The 18,494-nt window shown below is 54.5% G+C and overlaps 31 non-coding genes across 31 annotated transcripts; all 31 read right to left on the bottom strand.

Annotated features, from left to right (window-relative positions):
* Window positions 1–145: 145 nt before the first annotated feature.
* On the bottom strand, window positions 146–227 carry Trnal-uag. Its single transcript has one exon. It is a non-coding gene; the product is annotated as a tRNA-Leu (tRNA).
* Window positions 228–974: 747 nt separating this feature from the next.
* Window positions 975–1,046, bottom strand: Trnah-gug. Its single transcript has one exon. It is a non-coding gene; the product is annotated as a tRNA-His (tRNA).
* A 386-nt stretch (window positions 1,047–1,432) lies between these two features.
* Trnae-cuc lies at window positions 1,433–1,504 on the bottom strand. Its single transcript has one exon. It is a non-coding gene; the product is annotated as a tRNA-Glu (tRNA).
* Window positions 1,505–1,949: 445 nt separating this feature from the next.
* Window positions 1,950–2,031, bottom strand: Trnal-uag. Its single transcript has one exon. It is a non-coding gene; the product is annotated as a tRNA-Leu (tRNA).
* A 747-nt stretch (window positions 2,032–2,778) lies between these two features.
* Trnah-gug lies at window positions 2,779–2,850 on the bottom strand. The gene has a single exon. It is a non-coding gene; the product is annotated as a tRNA-His (tRNA).
* A 386-nt stretch (window positions 2,851–3,236) lies between these two features.
* Trnae-cuc lies at window positions 3,237–3,308 on the bottom strand. Its single transcript has one exon. It is a non-coding gene; the product is annotated as a tRNA-Glu (tRNA).
* Window positions 3,309–3,753: 445 nt separating this feature from the next.
* Trnal-uag lies at window positions 3,754–3,835 on the bottom strand. The gene has a single exon. It is a non-coding gene; the product is annotated as a tRNA-Leu (tRNA).
* A 747-nt stretch (window positions 3,836–4,582) lies between these two features.
* Trnah-gug lies at window positions 4,583–4,654 on the bottom strand. The gene has a single exon. It is a non-coding gene; the product is annotated as a tRNA-His (tRNA).
* Window positions 4,655–5,040: 386 nt separating this feature from the next.
* Trnae-cuc lies at window positions 5,041–5,112 on the bottom strand. The gene has a single exon. It is a non-coding gene; the product is annotated as a tRNA-Glu (tRNA).
* A 445-nt stretch (window positions 5,113–5,557) lies between these two features.
* On the bottom strand, window positions 5,558–5,639 carry Trnal-uag. The gene has a single exon. It is a non-coding gene; the product is annotated as a tRNA-Leu (tRNA).
* A 747-nt stretch (window positions 5,640–6,386) lies between these two features.
* Trnah-gug lies at window positions 6,387–6,458 on the bottom strand. The gene has a single exon. It is a non-coding gene; the product is annotated as a tRNA-His (tRNA).
* A 386-nt stretch (window positions 6,459–6,844) lies between these two features.
* Trnae-cuc lies at window positions 6,845–6,916 on the bottom strand. The gene has a single exon. It is a non-coding gene; the product is annotated as a tRNA-Glu (tRNA).
* A 445-nt stretch (window positions 6,917–7,361) lies between these two features.
* Trnal-uag lies at window positions 7,362–7,443 on the bottom strand. The gene has a single exon. It is a non-coding gene; the product is annotated as a tRNA-Leu (tRNA).
* A 747-nt stretch (window positions 7,444–8,190) lies between these two features.
* On the bottom strand, window positions 8,191–8,262 carry Trnah-gug. Its single transcript has one exon. It is a non-coding gene; the product is annotated as a tRNA-His (tRNA).
* A 386-nt stretch (window positions 8,263–8,648) lies between these two features.
* Window positions 8,649–8,720, bottom strand: Trnae-cuc. Its single transcript has one exon. It is a non-coding gene; the product is annotated as a tRNA-Glu (tRNA).
* A 445-nt stretch (window positions 8,721–9,165) lies between these two features.
* On the bottom strand, window positions 9,166–9,247 carry Trnal-uag. The gene has a single exon. It is a non-coding gene; the product is annotated as a tRNA-Leu (tRNA).
* A 746-nt stretch (window positions 9,248–9,993) lies between these two features.
* On the bottom strand, window positions 9,994–10,065 carry Trnah-gug. Its single transcript has one exon. It is a non-coding gene; the product is annotated as a tRNA-His (tRNA).
* Window positions 10,066–10,451: 386 nt separating this feature from the next.
* On the bottom strand, window positions 10,452–10,523 carry Trnae-cuc. Its single transcript has one exon. It is a non-coding gene; the product is annotated as a tRNA-Glu (tRNA).
* A 445-nt stretch (window positions 10,524–10,968) lies between these two features.
* Window positions 10,969–11,050, bottom strand: Trnal-uag. The gene has a single exon. It is a non-coding gene; the product is annotated as a tRNA-Leu (tRNA).
* Window positions 11,051–11,797: 747 nt separating this feature from the next.
* On the bottom strand, window positions 11,798–11,868 carry Trnah-gug. The gene has a single exon. It is a non-coding gene; the product is annotated as a tRNA-His (tRNA).
* A 386-nt stretch (window positions 11,869–12,254) lies between these two features.
* Trnae-cuc lies at window positions 12,255–12,326 on the bottom strand. The gene has a single exon. It is a non-coding gene; the product is annotated as a tRNA-Glu (tRNA).
* A 445-nt stretch (window positions 12,327–12,771) lies between these two features.
* Trnal-uag lies at window positions 12,772–12,853 on the bottom strand. Its single transcript has one exon. It is a non-coding gene; the product is annotated as a tRNA-Leu (tRNA).
* A 747-nt stretch (window positions 12,854–13,600) lies between these two features.
* Window positions 13,601–13,672, bottom strand: Trnah-gug. Its single transcript has one exon. It is a non-coding gene; the product is annotated as a tRNA-His (tRNA).
* A 386-nt stretch (window positions 13,673–14,058) lies between these two features.
* Window positions 14,059–14,130, bottom strand: Trnae-cuc. Its single transcript has one exon. It is a non-coding gene; the product is annotated as a tRNA-Glu (tRNA).
* A 445-nt stretch (window positions 14,131–14,575) lies between these two features.
* On the bottom strand, window positions 14,576–14,657 carry Trnal-uag. Its single transcript has one exon. It is a non-coding gene; the product is annotated as a tRNA-Leu (tRNA).
* A 747-nt stretch (window positions 14,658–15,404) lies between these two features.
* On the bottom strand, window positions 15,405–15,476 carry Trnah-gug. The gene has a single exon. It is a non-coding gene; the product is annotated as a tRNA-His (tRNA).
* A 386-nt stretch (window positions 15,477–15,862) lies between these two features.
* Window positions 15,863–15,934, bottom strand: Trnae-cuc. Its single transcript has one exon. It is a non-coding gene; the product is annotated as a tRNA-Glu (tRNA).
* A 445-nt stretch (window positions 15,935–16,379) lies between these two features.
* Trnal-uag lies at window positions 16,380–16,461 on the bottom strand. Its single transcript has one exon. It is a non-coding gene; the product is annotated as a tRNA-Leu (tRNA).
* Window positions 16,462–17,208: 747 nt separating this feature from the next.
* On the bottom strand, window positions 17,209–17,280 carry Trnah-gug. The gene has a single exon. It is a non-coding gene; the product is annotated as a tRNA-His (tRNA).
* Window positions 17,281–17,666: 386 nt separating this feature from the next.
* Trnae-cuc lies at window positions 17,667–17,738 on the bottom strand. Its single transcript has one exon. It is a non-coding gene; the product is annotated as a tRNA-Glu (tRNA).
* Window positions 17,739–18,183: 445 nt separating this feature from the next.
* Window positions 18,184–18,265, bottom strand: Trnal-uag. The gene has a single exon. It is a non-coding gene; the product is annotated as a tRNA-Leu (tRNA).
* Between the last annotated feature and the right edge of the window lie 229 nt (window positions 18,266–18,494).

The raw sequence follows: 18,494 nt of genomic DNA on the forward strand, positions 1-18,494 counted from the left end.
GAACCCACGCCTCCGAAGAGAATGGTGCCTGAAACCAGCGCCTTAGACCGCTCGGCCACGCTACCTACACAACACGCGCGTCACAAGAGCTGCGTCCTACCCCACGAGGACACACCGCAACGGCACAAAAATGAGACGTAAAAAGTGGCAACGGTGGGATTCGAACCCACGCCTCCGGAGAGACTGGTGCCTAAAACCAGCGCCTTAGACCGCTCGGCCACGTTACCGTTGGATCAGCAGCGGCAAAACGTTTCGTTTGTACTACAAAGATCACTTCGAAATGGAAGTATCTTGGCAATCGCCGTGCCATGTATTTCCGCTGCTCTCCCACTGGAAGCGTCTCTTTAGGCCATCCACAGCAAGAAAAAGCCGTGCCCGCCGTACGGTAGCGACGCCACTTGTCTGTAGCTGTCGCAGTTAAGGAGACAGCGTCAAGAGACGTTTTCGTGCCGTGACCAGGTTTCGAACCTGCGCTTTCCTTAACCACTAAAGTATCGTAGCTGTAACTGTCAGGCGGAGCTAGAATGCTCCATGTATCAAACATATGTGAGCTCAAGGAGGTTACACTTGAAGGAAAAGCGGCAGGTTAACGCGATCACATCAAAACCCCCGGCAGCTACGGGATTCGAAACCGCGCCTACAGAGAGACTGGTGCCTTAAACCAGCGCCTTAAAGCGCTCGGCCACGCTACATGCGCTGCTTGGTGCGCCAGTGTTCCTAGCATTTGTAGAAACAGTGCACGCCACAGCTTCCTGTTCTGCCGGGACTGGCTGCTCATCCATCGCACTTCAAACGACTGCCCTTTTCGACTACAGAGAGCAGCGGACGTCTGCGCTCTGGGAGGCGACATTACGTGTTGGGGATGAAGTGGTAGTGCTAACTGCGGCCTGCGGAACACGAGTGAAAAAATCAAGAGAGTACTGTCATTTCGAGTACTCGCCATTGCAACGGCAGCAAGGCAAAACTTTCAAAATTGCCGTGACCAGGATTCGAACCTGGGTTATTGCGGCCACAACGCAATGTCCTAACCACTAGACGATCACGGCCATGGCCACGGAGGCGCCCGCGAAGGCAGCTGGCTGCAATGCAAGTGGCGATACCCAGCAAAGCCTAGGCCAAGGTGTACGCCACAGCAGTGTCAGACACGGTCTCCATCACATGTATACGAGCAAATGAACGTGCCTGCGCTGTCAGGACTCTAACTACAGTGGTCAGCTGCATTCACCTCCGTGGCAATGTCTTGCAGTCCTCCAAGCCTCTTGACTACAGGTACCGGTATGTGGCTCGATAACAAGTGGATAGACGCCGCATCTCTCTCGCCGTCAGGTGTTGCCGCGAGTCATACTTAACGTAGCTTTCTGCACGCGTCAGCGTAGCGTCAGTCGAGCAAAGTCGAGACAAGTCGCATAGGAGGAGCAACAAAAACGCGCAATTCCGGTACCGGGAATCGAACCCGGGCCTCCTGGGTGAGAGCCAGGTATCCTAGCCACTAGACCACACCGGACAACGACGGCAGTGCTCTTTCCAGCGAACGCAGCAGCCGCCCACGGTTAACTGACGACAACTGTAAAAAATCCACTCTCTCGCGTTATAGAACGGCGTGCTCCGGACGCATTTCGTGGAGACGAACGCCAGCAATGATGAGAGCAAAAGGTGCCTACAAATCCTGTCGTTGCACCACGCACTGTTCTACGACAATTCACCAAGCAGACGCTCACGCCTTGTTGTGCTGTTTCCTTTGCGGGCAATGAGTGCATCTGCCTTCGACACAGGAAACATTACACGTTCGGCAGCTGTGGGATTGGAACCCACGCCTCCGAAGAGAATGGTGCCTGAAACCAGCGCCTTAGACCGCTCGGCCACGCTACCTACACAACACGCGCGTCACAAGAGCTGCGTCCTACCCCACGAGGACACACCGCAACGGCACAAAAATGAGACGTAAAAAGTGGCAACGGTGGGATTCGAACCCACGCCTCCGGAGAGACTGGTGCCTAAAACCAGCGCCTTAGACCGCTCGGCCACGTTACCGTTGGATCAGCAGCGGCAAAACGTTTCGTTTGTACTACAAAGATCACTTCGAAATGGAAGTATCTTGGCAATCGCCGTGCCATGTATTTCCGCTGCTCTCCCACTGGAAGCGTCTCTTTAGGCCATCCACAGCAAGAAAAAGCCGTGCCCGCCGTACGGTAGCGACGCCACTTGTCTGTAGCTGTCGCAGTTCAGGAGACAGCGTCAAGAGACGTTTTCGTGCCGTGACCAGGTTTCGAACCTGCGCTTTCCTTAACCACTAAAGTATCGTAGCTGTAACTGTCAGGCGGAGCTAGAATGCTCCATGTATCAAACATATGTGAGCTCAAGGAGGTTACACTTGAAGGAAAAGCGGCAGGTTAACGCGATCACATCAAAACCCCCGGCAGCTACGGGATTCGAAACCGCGCCTACAGAGAGACTGGTGCCTTAAACCAGCGCCTTAAAGCGCTCGGCCACGCTACATGCGCTGCTTGGTGCGCCAGTGTTCCTAGCATTTGTAGAAACAGTGCACGCCACAGCTTCCTGTTCTGCCGGGACTGGCTGCTCATCCATCGCACTTCAAACGACTGCCCTTTTCGACTACAGAGAGCAGCGGACGTCTGCGCTCTGGGAGGCGACATTACGTGTTGGGGATGAAGTGGTAGTGCTAACTGCGGCCTGCGGAACACGAGTGAAAAAATCAAGAGAGTACTGTCATTTCGAGTACTCGCCATTGCAACGGCAGCAAGGCAAAACTTTCAAAATTGCCGTGACCAGGATTCGAACCTGGGTTATTGCGGCCACAACGCAATGTCCTAACCACTAGACGATCACGGCCATGGCCACGGAGGCGCCCGCGAAGGCAGCTGGCTGCAATGCAAGTGGCGATACCCAGCAAAGCCTAGGCCAAGGTGTACGCCACAGCAGTGTCAGACACGGTCTCCATCACATGTATACGAGCAAATGAACGTGCCTGCGCTGTCAGGACTCTAACTACAGTGGTCAGCTGCATTCACCTCCGTGGCAATGTCTTGCAGTCCTCCAAGCCTCTTGACTACAGGTACCGGTATGTGGCTCGATAACAAGTGGATAGACGCCGCATCTCTCTCGCCGTCAGGTGTTGCCGCGAGTCATACTTAACGTAGCTTTCTGCACGCGTCAGCGTAGCGTCAGTCGAGCAAAGTCGAGACAAGTCGCATAGGAGGAGCAACAAAAACGCGCAATTCCGGTACCGGGAATCGAACCCGGGCCTCCTGGGTGAGAGCCAGGTATCCTAGCCACTAGACCACACCGGACAACGACGGCAGTGCTCTTTCCAGCGAACGCAGCAGCCGCCCACGGTTAACTGACGACAACTGTAAAAAATCCACTCTCTCGCGTTATAGAACGGCGTGCTCCGGACGCATTTCGTGGAGACGAACGCCAGCAATGATGAGAGCAAAAGGTGCCTACAAATCCTGTCGTTGCACCACGCACTGTTCTACGACAATTCACCAAGCAGACGCTCACGCCTTGTTGTGCTGTTTCCTTTGCGGGCAATGAGTGCATCTGCCTTCGACACAGGAAACATTACACGTTCGGCAGCTGTGGGATTGGAACCCACGCCTCCGAAGAGAATGGTGCCTGAAACCAGCGCCTTAGACCGCTCGGCCACGCTACCTACACAACACGCGCGTCACAAGAGCTGCGTCCTACCCCACGAGGACACACCGCAACGGCACAAAAATGAGACGTAAAAAGTGGCAACGGTGGGATTCGAACCCACGCCTCCGGAGAGACTGGTGCCTAAAACCAGCGCCTTAGACCGCTCGGCCACGTTACCGTTGGATCAGCAGCGGCAAAACGTTTCGTTTGTACTACAAAGATCACTTCGAAATGGAAGTATCTTGGCAATCGCCGTGCCATGTATTTCCGCTGCTCTCCCACTGGAAGCGTCTCTTTAGGCCATCCACAGCAAGAAAAAGCCGTGCCCGCCGTACGGTAGCGACGCCACTTGTCTGTAGCTGTCGCAGTTAAGGAGACAGCGTCAAGAGACGTTTTCGTGCCGTGACCAGGTTTCGAACCTGCGCTTTCCTTAACCACTAAAGTATCGTAGCTGTAACTGTCAGGCGGAGCTAGAATGCTCCATGTATCAAACATATGTGAGCTCAAGGAGGTTACACTTGAAGGAAAAGCGGCAGGTTAACGCGATCACATCAAAACCCCCGGCAGCTACGGGATTCGAAACCGCGCCTACAGAGAGACTGGTGCCTTAAACCAGCGCCTTAAAGCGCTCGGCCACGCTACATGCGCTGCTTGGTGCGCCAGTGTTCCTAGCATTTGTAGAAACAGTGCACGCCACAGCTTCCTGTTCTGCCGGGACTGGCTGCTCATCCATCGCACTTCAAACGACTGCCCTTTTCGACTACAGACAGCAGCGGACGTCTGCGCTCTGGGAGGCGACATTACGTGTTGGGGATGAAGTGGTAGTGCTAACTGCGGCCTGCGGAACACGAGTGAAAAAATCAAGAGAGTACTGTCATTTCGAGTACTCGCCATTGCAACGGCAGCAAGGCAAAACTTTCAAAATTGCCGTGACCAGGATTCGAACCTGGGTTATTGCGGCCACAACGCAATGTCCTAACCACTAGACGATCACGGCCATGGCCACGGAGGCGCCCGCGAAGGCAGCTGGCTGCAATGCAAGTGGCGATACCCAGCAAAGCCTAGGCCAAGGTGTACGCCACAGCAGTGTCAGACACGGTCTCCATCACATGTATACGAGCAAATGAACGTGCCTGCGCTGTCAGGACTCTAACTACAGTGGTCAGCTGCATTCACCTCCGTGGCAATGTCTTGCAGTCCTCCAAGCCTCTTGACTACAGGTACCGGTATGTGGCTCGATAACAAGTGGATAGACGCCGCATCTCTCTCGCCGTCAGGTGTTGCCGCGAGTCATACTTAACGTAGCTTTCTGCACGCGTCAGCGTAGCGTCAGTCGAGCAAAGTCGAGACAAGTCGCATAGGAGGAGCAACAAAAACGCGCAATTCCGGTACCGGGAATCGAACCCGGGCCTCCTGGGTGAGAGCCAGGTATCCTAGCCACTAGACCACACCGGACAACGACGGCAGTGCTCTTTCCAGCGAACGCAGCAGCCGCCCACGGTTAACTGACGACAACTGTAAAAAATCCACTCTCTCGCGTTATAGAACGGCGTGCTCCGGACGCATTTCGTGGAGACGAACGCCAGCAATGATGAGAGCAAAAGGTGCCTACAAATCCTGTCGTTGCACCACGCACTGTTCTACGACAATTCACCAAGCAGACGCTCACGCCTTGTTGTGCTGTTTCCTTTGCGGGCAATGAGTGCATCTGCCTTCGACACAGGAAACATTACACGTTCGGCAGCTGTGGGATTGGAACCCACGCCTCCGAAGAGAATGGTGCCTGAAACCAGCGCCTTAGACCGCTCGGCCACGCTACCTACACAACACGCGCGTCACAAGAGCTGCGTCCTACCCCACGAGGACACACCGCAACGGCACAAAAATGAGACGTAAAAAGTGGCAACGGTGGGATTCGAACCCACGCCTCCGGAGAGACTGGTGCCTAAAACCAGCGCCTTAGACCGCTCGGCCACGTTACCGTTGGATCAGCAGCGGCAAAACGTTTCGTTTGTACTACAAAGATCACTTCGAAATGGAAGTATCTTGGCAATCGCCGTGCCATGTATTTCCGCTGCTCTCCCACTGGAAGCGTCTCTTTAGGCCATCCACAGCAAGAAAAAGCCGTGCCCGCCGTACGGTAGCGACGCCACTTGTCTGTAGCTGTCGCAGTTAAGGAGACAGCGTCAAGAGACGTTTTCGTGCCGTGACCAGGTTTCGAACCTGCGCTTTCCTTAACCACTAAAGTATCGTAGCTGTAACTGTCAGGCGGAGCTAGAATGCTCCATGTATCAAACATATGTGAGCTCAAGGAGGTTACACTTGAAGGAAAAGCGGCAGGTTAACGCGATCACATCAAAACCCCCGGCAGCTACGGGATTCGAAACCGCGCCTACAGAGAGACTGGTGCCTTAAACCAGCGCCTTAAAGCGCTCGGCCACGCTACATGCGCTGCTTGGTGCGCCAGTGTTCCTAGCATTTGTAGAAACAGTGCACGCCACAGCTTCCTGTTCTGCCGGGACTGGCTGCTCATCCATCGCACTTCAAACGACTGCCCTTTTCGACTACAGAGAGCAGCGGACGTCTGCGCTCTGGGAGGCGACATTACGTGTTGGGGATGAAGTGGTAGTGCTAACTGCGGCCTGCGGAACACGAGTGAAAAAATCAAGAGAGTACTGTCATTTCGAGTACTCGCCATTGCAACGGCAGCAAGGCAAAACTTTCAAAATTGCCGTGACCAGGATTCGAACCTGGGTTATTGCGGCCACAACGCAATGTCCTAACCACTAGACGATCACGGCCATGGCCACGGAGGCGCCCGCGAAGGCAGCTGGCTGCAATGCAAGTGGCGATACCCAGCAAAGCCTAGGCCAAGGTGTACGCCACAGCAGTGTCAGACACGGTCTCCATCACATGTATACGAGCAAATGAACGTGCCTGCGCTGTCAGGACTCTAACTACAGTGGTCAGCTGCATTCACCTCCGTGGCAATGTCTTGCAGTCCTCCAAGCCTCTTGACTACAGTTACCGGTATGTGGCTCGATAACAAGTGGATAGACGCCGCATCTCTCTCGCCGTCAGGTGTTGCCGCGAGTCATACTTAACGTAGCTTTCTGCACGCGTCAGCGTAGCGTCAGTCGAGCAAAGTCGAGACAAGTCGCATAGGAGGAGCAACAAAAACGCGCAATTCCGGTACCGGGAATCGAACCCGGGCCTCCTGGGTGAGAGCCAGGTATCCTAGCCACTAGACCACACCGGACAACGACGGCAGTGCTCTTTCCAGCGAACGCAGCAGCCGCCCACGGTTAACTGACGACAACTGTAAAAAATCCACTCTCTCGCGTTATAGAACGGCGTGCTCCGGACGCATTTCGTGGAGACGAACGCCAGCAATGATGAGAGCAAAAGGTGCCTACAAATCCTGTCGTTGCACCACGCACTGTTCTACGACAATTCACCAAGCAGACGCTCACGCCTTGTTGTGCTGTTTCCTTTGCGGGCAATGAGTGCATCTGCCTTCGACACAGGAAACATTACACGTTCGGCAGCTGTGGGATTGGAACCCACGCCTCCGAAGAGAATGGTGCCTGAAACCAGCGCCTTAGACCGCTCGGCCACGCTACCTACACAACACGCGCGTCACAAGAGCTGCGTCCTACCCCACGAGGACACACCGCAACGGCACAAAAATGAGACGTAAAAAGTGGCAACGGTGGGATTCGAACCCAAGCCTCCGGAGAGACTGGTGCCTAAAACCAGCGCCTTAGACCGCTCGGCCACGTTACCGTTGGATCAGCAGCGGCAAAACCTTTCGTTTGTACTACAAAGATCACTTCGAAATGGAAGTATCTTGGCAATCGCCGTGCCATGTATTTCCGCTGCTCTCCCACTGGAAGCGTCTCTTTAGGCCATCCACGGCAAGAAAAAGCCGTGCCCGCCGTATGGTAGCGACGCCACTTGTCTGTAGCTGTCGCAGTTAAGGAGACAGCGTCAAGAGACGTTTTCGTGCCGTGACCAGGTTTCGAACCTGCGCTTTCCTTAACCACTAAAGTATCGTAGCTGTAACTGTCAGGCGGAGCTAGAATGCTCCATGTATCAAACATATGTGAGCTCAAGGAGGTTACACTTGAAGGAAAAGCGGCAGGTTAACGCGATCACATCAAAACCCCCGGCAGCTACGGGATTCGAAACCGCGCCTACAGAGAGACAGGTGCCTTAAACCAGCGCCTTAAAGCGCTCGGCCACGCTACATGCGCTGCTTGGTGCGCCAGTGTTCCTAGCATTTGTAGAAACAGTGCACGCCACAGCTTCCTGTTCTGCTGGGACTGGCTGCTCATCCATCGCACTTCAAACGACTGCCCTTTTCGACTACAGAGAGCAGCGGACGTCTGCGCTCTGGGAGGCGACATTACGTGTTGGGGATGAAGTGGTAGTGCTAACTGCGGCCTGCGGAACACGAGTGAAAAAATCAAGAGAGTACTGTCATTTCGAGTACTCGCCATTGCAACGGCAGCAAGGCAAAACTTTCAAAATTGCCGTGACCAGGATTCGAACCTGGGTTATTGCGGCCACAACGCAATGTCCTAACCACTAGACGATCACGGCCATGACCACGGAGGCGCCCGCGAAGGCAGCTGGCTGCAATGCAAGTGGCGATACCCAGCAAAGCCTAGGCCAAGGTGTACGCCACAGCAGTGTCAGACACGGTCTCCATCACATGTATACGAGCAAATGAACGTGCCTGCGCTGTCAGGACTCTAACTACAGTGCTCAGCTGCATTCACCTCCGTGGCAATGTCTTGCAGTCCTCCAAGCCTCTTGACTACAGGTACCGGTATGTGGCTCGATAACAAGTGGATAGACGCCTCATCTCTCTCGCCGTCAGGTGTTGCCGCGAGTCATACTTAACGTAGCTTTCTGCACGCGTCAGCGTAGCGTCAGTCGAGCAAAGTCGAGACAAGTCGCATAGGAGGAGCAACAAAAACGCGCAATTCCGGTACCGGGAATCGAACCCGGGCCTCCTGGGTGAGAGCCAGGTATCCTAGCCACTAGACCACACCGGACAACGACGGCAGTGCTCTTTCCAGCGAACGCAGCAGCCGCCCACGGTTAACTGACGACAACTGTAAAAAATCCACTCTCTCGCGTTATAGAACGGCGTGCTCCGGACGCATTTCGTGGAGACGAACGCCAGCAATGATGAGAGCAAAAGGTGCCTACAAATCCTGTCGTTGCACCACGCACTGTTCTACGACAATTCACCAAGCAGACGCTCACGCCTTGTTGTGCTGTTTCCTTTGCGGGCAATGAGTGCATCTGCCTTCGACACAGGAAACATTACACGTTCGGCAGCTGTGGGATTGGAACCCACGCCTCCGAAGAGAATGGTGCCTGAAACCAGCGCCTTAGACCGCTCGGCCACGCTACCTACACAACACGCGCGTCACAAGAGCTGCGTCCTACCCCACGAGGACACACCGCAACGGCACAAAAATGAGACGTAAAAAGTGGCAACGGTGGGATTCGAACCCACGCCTCCGGAGAGACTGGTGCCTAAAACCAGCGCCTTAGACCGCTCGGCCACGTTACCGTTGGATCAGCAGCGGCAAAACGTTTCGTTTGTACTACAAAGATCACTTCGAAATGGAAGTATCTTGCAATCGCCGTGCCATGTATTTCCGCTGCTCTCCCACTGGAAGCGTCTCTTTAGGCCATCCACGGCAAGAAAAAGCCGTGCCCGCCGTATGGTAGCGACGCCACTTGTCTGTAGCTGTCGCAGTTAAGGAGACAGCGTCAAGAGACGTTTTCGTGCCGTGACCAGGTTTCGAACCTGCGCTTTCCTTAACCACTAAAGTATCGTAGCTGTAACTGTCAGGCGGAGCTAGAATGCTCCATGTATCAAACATATGTGAGCTCAAGGAGGTTACACTTGAAGGAAAAGCGGCAGGTTAACGCGATCACATCAAAACCCCCGGCAGCTACGGGATTCGAAAGCGCGCCTACAGAGAGACTGGTGCCTTAAACCAGCGCCTTAAAGCGCTCGGCCACGCTACATGCGCTGCTTGGTGCGCCAGTGTTCCTAGCATTTGTAGAAACAGTGCACGCCACAGCTTCCTGTTCTGCTGGGACTGGCTGCTCATCCATCGCACTTCAAACGACTGCCCTTTTCGACTACAGAGAGCAGCGGACGTCTGCGCTCTGGGAGGCGACATTACGTGTTGGGGATGAAGTGGTAGTGCTAACTGCGGCCTGCGGAACACGAGTGAAAAAATCAAGAGAGTACTGTCATTTCGAGTACTCGCCATTGCAACGGCAGCAAGGCAAAACTTTCAAAATTGCCGTGACCAGGATTCGAACCTGGGTTATTGCGGCCACAACGCAATGTCCTAACCACTAGACGATCACGGCCATGGCCACGGAGGCGCCCGCGAAGGCAGCTGGCTGCAATGCAAGTGGCGATACCCAGCAAAGCCTAGGCCAAGGTGTACGCCACAGCAGTGTCAGACACGGTCTCCATCACATGTATACGAGCAAATGAACGTGCCTGCGCTGTCAGGACTCTAACTACAGTGGTTAGCTGCATTCACCTCCGTGGCAATGTCTTGCAGTCCTCCAAGCCTCTTGACTACAGGTACCGGTATGTGGCTCGATAACAAGTGGATAGACGCCGCATCTCTCTCGCCGTCAGGTGTTGCCGCGAGTCATACTTAACGTAGCTTTCTGCACGCGTCAGCGTAGCGTCAGTCGAGCAAAGTCGAGACAAGTCGCATAGGAGGAGCAACAAAAACGCGCAATTCCGGTAGCGGGAATCGAACCCGGGCCTCCTGGGTGAGAGCCAGGTATCCTAGCCACTAGACCACACCGGACAACGACGGCAGTGCTCTTTCCAGCGAACGCAGCAGCCGCCCACGGTTAACTGACGACAACTGTAAAAAATCCACTCTCTCGCGTTATAGAACGGCGTGCTCCGGACGCATTTCGTGGAGACGAACGCCAGCAATGATGAGAGCAAAAGGTGCCTACAAATCCTGTCGTTGCACCACGCACTGTTCTACGACAATTCACCAAGCAGACGCTCACGCCTTGTTGTGCTGTTTCCTTTGCGGGCAATGAGTGCATCTGCCTTCGACACAGGAAACATTACACGTTCGGCAGCTGTGGGATTGGAACCCACGCCTCCGAAGAGAATGGTGCCTGAAACCAGCGCCTTAGACCGCTCGGCCACGCTACCTACACAACACGCGCGTCACAAGAGCTGCGTCCTACCCCACGAGGACACACCGCAACGGCACAAAAATGAGACGTAAAAAGTGGCAACGGTGGGATTCGAACCCACGCCTCCGGAGAGACTGGTGCCTAAAACCAGCGCCTTAGACCGCTCGGCCACGTTACCGTTGGATCAGCAGCGGCAAAACCTTTCGTTTGTACTACAAAGATCACTTCGAAATGGAAGTATCTTGGCAATCGCCGTGCCATGTATTTCCGCTGCTCTCCCACTGGAAGCGTCTCTTTAGGCCATCCACGGCAAGAAAAAGCCGTGCCCGCCGTATGGTAGCGACGCCACTTGTCTGTAGCTGTCGCAGTTAAGGAGACAGCGTCAAGAGACGTTTTCGTGCCGTGACCAGGTTTCGAACCTGCGCTTTCCTTAACCACTAAAGTATCGTAGCTGTAACTGTCAGGCGGAGCTAGAATGCTCCATGCATCAAACATATGTGAGCTCAAGGAGGTTACACTTGAAGGAAAAGCGGCAGGTTAACGCGATCACATCAAAACCCCCGGCAGCTACGGGATTCGAAACCGCGCCTACAGAGAGACTGGTGCCTTAAACCAGCGCCTTAAAGCGCTCGGCCACGCTACATGCGCTGCTTGGTGCGCCAGTGTTCCTAGCATTTGTAGAAACAGTGCACGCCACAGCTTCCTGTTCTGCCGGGACTGGCTGCTCATCCATCGCACTTCAAACGACTGCCCTTTTCGACTATAGAGAGCAGCGGACGTCTGCGCTCTGGGAGGCGACATTACGTGTTGGGGATGAAGTGGTAGTGCTAACTGCGGCCTGCGGAACACGAGTGAAAAAATCAAGAGAGTACTGTCATTTCGAGTACTCGCCATTGCAACGGCAGCAAGGCAAAACTTTCAAAATTGCCGTGACCAGGATTGAACCTGGGTTATTGCGGCCACAACGCAATGTCCTAACCACTAGACGATCACGGCCATGGCCACGGAGGCGCCCGCGAAGGCAGCTGGCTGCAATGCAAGTGGCGATACCCAGCAAAGCCTAGGCCAAGGTGTACGCCACAGCAGTGTCAGACACGGTCTCCATCACATGTATACGAGCAAATGAACGTGCCTGCGCTGTCAGGACTCTAACTACAGTGGTTAGCTGCATTCACCTCCGTGGCAATGTCTTGCAGTCCTCCAAGCCTCTTGACTACAGGTACCGGTATGTGGCTCGATAACAAGTGGATAGACGCCGCATCTCTCTCGCCGTCAGGTGTTGCCGCGAGTCATACTTAACGTAGCTTTCTGCACGCGTCAGCGTAGCGTCAGTCGAGCAAAGTCGAGACAAGTCGCATAGGAGGAGCAACAAAAACGCGCAATTCCGGTACCGGGAATCGAACCCGGGCCTCCTGGGTGAGAGCCAGATATCCTAGCCACTAGACCACACCGGACAACGACGGCAGTGCTCTTTCCAGCGAACGCAGCAGCCGCCCACGGTTAACTGACGACAACTGTAAAAAATCCACTCTCTCGCGTTATAGAACGGCGTGCTCCGGACGCATTTCGTGGAGACGAACGCCAGCAATGATGAGAGCAAAAGGTGCCTACAAATCCTGTCGTTGCACCACGCACTGTTCTACGACAATTCACCAAGCAGACGCTCACGCCTTGTTGTGCTGTTTCCTTTGCGGGCAATGAGTGCATCTGCCTTCGACACAGGAAACATTACACGTTCGGCAGCTGTGGGATTGGAACCCACGCCTCCGAAGAGAATGGTGCCTGAAACCAGCGCCTTAGACCGCTCGGCCACGCTACCTACACAACACGCGCGTCACAAGAGCTGCGTCCTACCCCACGAGGACACACCGCAACGGCACAAAAATGAGACGTAAAAAGTGGCAACGGTGGGATTCGAACCCACGCCTCCGGAGAGACTGGTGCCTAAAACCAGCGCCTTAGACCGCTCGGCCACGTTACCGTTGGATCAGCAGCCGCAAAACGTTTCGTTTGTACTACAAAGATCACTTCGAAATGGAAGTATCTTGGCAATCGCCGTGCCATGTATTTCCGCTGCTCTCCCACTGGAAGCGTCTCTTTAGGCCATCCACGGCAAGAAAAAGCCGTGCCCGCCGTATGGTAGCGACGCCACTTGTCTGTAGCTGTCGCAGTTAAGGAGACAGCGTCAAGAGACGTTTTCGTGCCGTGACCAGGTTTCGAACCTGCGCTTTCCTTAACCACTAAAGTATCGTAGCTGTAACTGTCAGGCGGAGCTAGAATGCTCCATGCATCAAACATATGTGAGCTCAAGGAGGTTACACTTGAAGGAAAAGCGGCAGGTTAACGCGATCACATCAAAACCCCCGGCAGCTACGGGACTCGAAACCGCGCCTACAGAGAGACTGGTGCCTTAAACCAGCGCCTTAAAGCGCTCGGCCACGCTACATGCGCTGCTTGGTGCGCCAGTGTTCCTAGCATTTGTAGAAACAGTGCACGCCACAGCTTCCTGTTCTGCTGGGACTGGCTGCTCATCCATCGCACTTCAAACGACTGCCCTTTTCGACTATAGAGAGCAGCGGACGTCTGCGCTCTGGGAGGCGACATTACGTGTTGGGGATGAAGTGGTAGTGCTAACTGCAGCCTGCGGAACACGAGTGAAAAAATCAAGAGAGTACTGTCATTTCGAGTACTCGCCATTGCAACGGCAGCAAGGCAAAACTTTCAAAATTGCCGTGACCAGGATTCGAACCTGGGTTATTGCGGCCACAACGCAATGTCCTAACCACTAGACGATCACGGCCATGGCCACGGAGGCGCCCGCGAAGGCAGCTGGCTGCAATGCAAGTGGCGATACCCAGCAAAGCCTAGGCCAAGGTGTACGCCACAGCAGTGTCAGACACGGTCTCCATCACATGTATACGAGCAAATGAACGTGCCTGCGCTGTCAGGACTCTAACTACAGTGGTTAGCTGCATTCACCTCCGTGGCAATGTCTTGCAGTCCTCCAAGCCTCTTGACTACAGGTACCGGTATGTGGCTCGATAACAAGTGGATAGACGCCGCATCTCTCTCGCCGTCAGGTGTTGCCGCGAGTCATACTTAACGTAGCTTTCTGCACGCGTCAGCGTAGCGTCAGTCGAGCAAAGTCGAGACAAGTCGCATAGGAGGAGCAACAAAAACGCGCAATTCCGGTACCGGGAATCGAACCCGGGCCTCCTGGGTGAGAGCCAGGTATCCTAGCCACTAGACCACACCGGACAACGACGGCAGTGCTCTTTCCAGCGAACGCAGCAGCCGCCCACGGTTAACTGACGACAACTGTAAAAAATCCACTCTCTCGCGTTATAGAACGGCGTGCTCCGGACGCATTTCGTGGAGACGAACGCCAGCAATGATGAGAGCAAAAGGTGCCTACAAATCCTGTCGTTGCACCACGCACTGTTCTACGACAATTCACCAAGCAGACGCTCACGCCTTGTTGTGCTGTTTCCTTTGCGGGCAATGAGTGCATCTGCCTTCGACACAGGAAACATTACACGTTCGGCAGCTGTGGGATTGGAACCCACGCCTCCGAAGAGAATGGTGCCTGAAACCAGCGCCTTAGACCGCTCGGCCACGCTACCTACACAACACGCGCGTCACAAGAGCTGCGTCCTACCCTACGAGGACACACCGCAACGGCACAAAAATGAGACGTAAAAAGTGGCAACGGTGGGATTCGAACCCACGCCTCCGGAGAGACTGGTGCCTAAAACCAGCGCCTTAGACCGCTCGGCCACGTTACCGTTGGATCAGCAGCGGCAAAACCTTTCGTTTGTACTACAAAGATCACTTCGAAATGGAAGTATCTTGGCAATCGCCGTGCCATGTATTTCCGCTGCTCTCCCACTGGAAGCGTCTCTTTAGGCCATCCACGGCAAGAAAAAGCCGTGCCCGCCGTATGGTAGCGACGCCACTTGTCTGTAGCTGTCGCAGTTAAGGAGACAGCGTCAAGAGACGTTTTCGTGCCGTGACCAGGTTTCGAACCTGCGCTTTCCTTAACCACTAAAGTATCGTAGCTGTAACTGTCAGGCGGAGCTAGAATGCTCCATGCATCAAACATATGTGAGCTCAAGGAGGTTACACTTGAAGGAAAAGCGGCAGGTTAACGCGATCACATCAAAACCCCCGGCAGCTACGGGATTCGAAACCGCGCCTACAGAGAGACTGGTGCCTTAAACCAGCGCCTTAAAGCGCTCGGCCACGCTACATGCGCTGCTTGGTGCGCCAGTGTTCCTAGCATTTGTAGAAACAGTGCACGCCACAGCTTCCTGTTCTGCCGGGACTGGCTGCTCATCCATCGCACTTCAAACGACTGCCCTTTTCGACTATAGAGAGCAGCGGACGTCTGCGCTCTGGGAGGCGACATTACGTGTTGGGGATGAAGTGGTAGTGCTAACTGCGGCCTGCGGAACACGAGTGAAAAAATCAAGAGAGTACTGTCATTTCGAGTACTCGCCATTGCAACGGCAGCAAGGCAAAACTTTCAAAATTGCCGTGACCAGGATTCGAACCTGGGTTATTGCGGCCACAACGCAATGTCCTAACCACTAGACGATCACGGCCATGGCCACGGAGGCGCCCGCGAAGGCAGCTGGCTGCAATGCAAGTGGCGATACCCAGCAAAGCCTAGGCCAAGGTGTACGCCACAGCAGTGTCAGACACGGTCTCCATCACATGTATACGAGCAAATGAACGTGCCTGCGCTGTCAGGACTCTAACTACAGTGGTTAGCTGCATTCACCTCCGTGGCAATGTCTTGCAGTCCTCCAAGCCTCTTGACTACAGGTACCGGTATGTGGCTCGATAACAAGTGGATAGACGCCGCATCTCTCTCGCCGTCAGGTGTTGCCGCGAGTCATACTTAACGTAGCTTTCTGCACGCGTCAGCGTAGCGTCAGTCGAGCAAAGTCGAGACAAGTCGCATAGGAGGAGCAACAAAAACGCGCAATTCCGGTACCGGGAATCGAACCCGGGCCTCCTGGGTGAGAGCCAGATATCCTAGCCACTAGACCACACCGGACAACGACGGCAGTGCTCTTTCCAGCGAACGCAGCAGCCGCCCACGGTTAACTGACGACAACTGTAAAAAATCCACTCTCTGGCGTTATAGAACGGCGTGCTCCGGACGCATTTCGTGGAGACGAACGCCAGCAATGATGAGAGCAAAAGGTGCCTACAAATCCTGTCGTTGCACCACGCACTGTTCTACGACAATTCACCAAGCAGACGCTCACGCCTTGTTGTGCTGTTTCCTTTGCGGGCAATGAGTGCATCTGCCTTCGACACAGGAAACATTACACGTTCGGCAGCTGTGGGATTGGAACCCACGCCTCCGAAGAGAATGGTGCCTGAAACCAGCGCCTTAGACCGCTCGGCCACGCTACCTACACAACACGCGCGTCACAAGAGCTGCGTCCTACCCCACGAGGACACACCGCAACGGCACAAAAATGAGACGTAAAAAGTGGCAACGGTGGGATTCGAACCCACGCCTCCGGAGAGACTGGTGCCTAAAACCAGCGCCTTAGACCGCTCGGCCACGTTACCGTTGGATCAGCAGCCGCAAAACGTTTCGTTTGTACTACAAAGATCACTTCGAAATGGAAGTATCTTGGCAATCGCCGTGCCATGTATTTCCGCTGCTCTCCCACTGGAAGCGTCTCTTTAGGCCATCCACGGCAAGAAAAAGCCGTGCCCGCCGTATGGTAGCGACGCCACTTGTCTGTAGCTGTCGCAGTTAAGGAGACAGCGTCAAGAGACGTTTTCGTGCCGTGACCAGGTTTCGAACCTGCGCTTTCCTTAACCACTAAAGTATCGTAGCTGTAACTGTCAGGCGGAGCTAGAATGCTCCATGCATCAAACATATGTGAGCTCAAGGAGGTTACACTTGAAGGAAAAGCGGCAGGTTAACGCGATCACATCAAAACCCCCGGCAGCTACGGGATTCGAAACCGCGCCTACAGAGAGACTGGTGCCTTAAACCAGCGCCTTAAAGCGCTCGGCCACGCTACATGCGCTGCTTGGTGCGCCAGTGTTCCTAGCATTTGTAGAAACAGTGCACGCCACAGCTTCCTGTTCTGCTGGGACTGGCTGCTCATCCATCGCACTTCAAACGACTGCCCTTTTCGACTATAGAGAGCAGCGGACGTCTGCGCTCTGGGAGGCGACATTACGTGTTGGGGATGAAGTGGTAGTGCTAACTGCAGCCTGCGGAACACGAGTGAAAAAATCAAGAGAGTACTGTCATTTCGAGTACTCGCCATTGCAACGGCAGCAAGGCAAAACTTTCAAAATTGCCGTGACCAGGATTCGAACCTGGGTTATTGCGGCCACAACGCAATGTCCTAACCACTAGACGATCACGGCCATGGCCACGGAGGCGCCCGCGAAGGCAGCTGGCTGCAATGCAAGTGGCGATACCCAGCAAAGCCTAGGCCAAGGTGTACGCCACAGCAGTGTCAGACACGGTCTCCATCACATGTATACGAGCAAATGAACGTGCCTGCGCTGTCAGGACTCTAACTACAGTGGTTAGCTGCATTCACCTCCGTGGCAATGTCTTGCAGTCCTCCAAGCCTCTTGACTACAGGTACCGGTATGTGGCTCGATAACAAGTGGATAGACGCCGCATCTCTCTCGCCGTCAGGTGTTGCCGCGAGTCATACTTAACGTAGCTTTCTGCACGCGTCAGCGTAGCGTCAGTCGAGCAAAGTCGAGACAAGTCGCATAGGAGGAGCAACAAAAACGCGCAATTCCGGTACCGGGAATCGAACCCGGGCCTCCTGGGTGAGAGCCAGATATCCTAGCCACTAGACCACACCGGACAACGACGGCAGTGCTCTTTCCAGCGAACGCAGCAGCCGCCCACGGTTAACTGACGACAACTGTAAAAAATCCACTCTCTCGCGTTATAGAACGGCGTGCTCCGGACGCATTTCGTGGAGACGAACGCCAGCAATGATGAGAGCAAAAGGTGCCTACAAATCCTGTCGTTGCACCACGCACTGTTCTACGACAATTCACCAAGCAGACGCTCACGCCTTGTTGTGCTGTTTCCTTTGCGGGCAATGAGTGCATCTGCCTTCGACACAGGAAACATTACACGTTCGGCAGCTGTGGGATTGGAACCCACGCCTCCGAAGAGAATGGTGCCTGAAACCAGCGCCTTAGACCGCTCGGCCACGCTACCTACACAACACGCGCGTCACAAGAGCTGCGTCCTACCCCACGAGGACACACCGCAACGGCACAAAAATGAGACGTAAAAAGTGGCAACGGTGGGATTCGAACCCACGCCTCCGGAGAGACTGGTGCCTAAAACCAGCGCCTTAGACCGCTCGGCCACGTTACCGTTGGATCAGCAGCCGCAAAACGTTTCGTTTGTACTACAAAGATCACTTCGAAATGGAAGTATCTTGGCAATCGCCGTGCCATGTATTTCCGCTGCTCTCCCACTGGAAGCGTCTCTTTAGGCCATCCACGGCAAGAAAAAGCCGTGCCCGCCGTATGGTAGCGACGCCACTTGTCTGTAGCTGTCGCAGTTAAGGAGACAGCGTCAAGAGACGTTTTCGTGCCGTGAC

The sequence above is a fragment of the Schistocerca piceifrons genome, chromosome 1, assembly GCF_021461385.2.
Source record: "Schistocerca piceifrons isolate TAMUIC-IGC-003096 chromosome 1, iqSchPice1.1, whole genome shotgun sequence".
NCBI lineage: Eukaryota > Metazoa > Arthropoda > Insecta > Orthoptera > Acrididae > Schistocerca > Schistocerca piceifrons.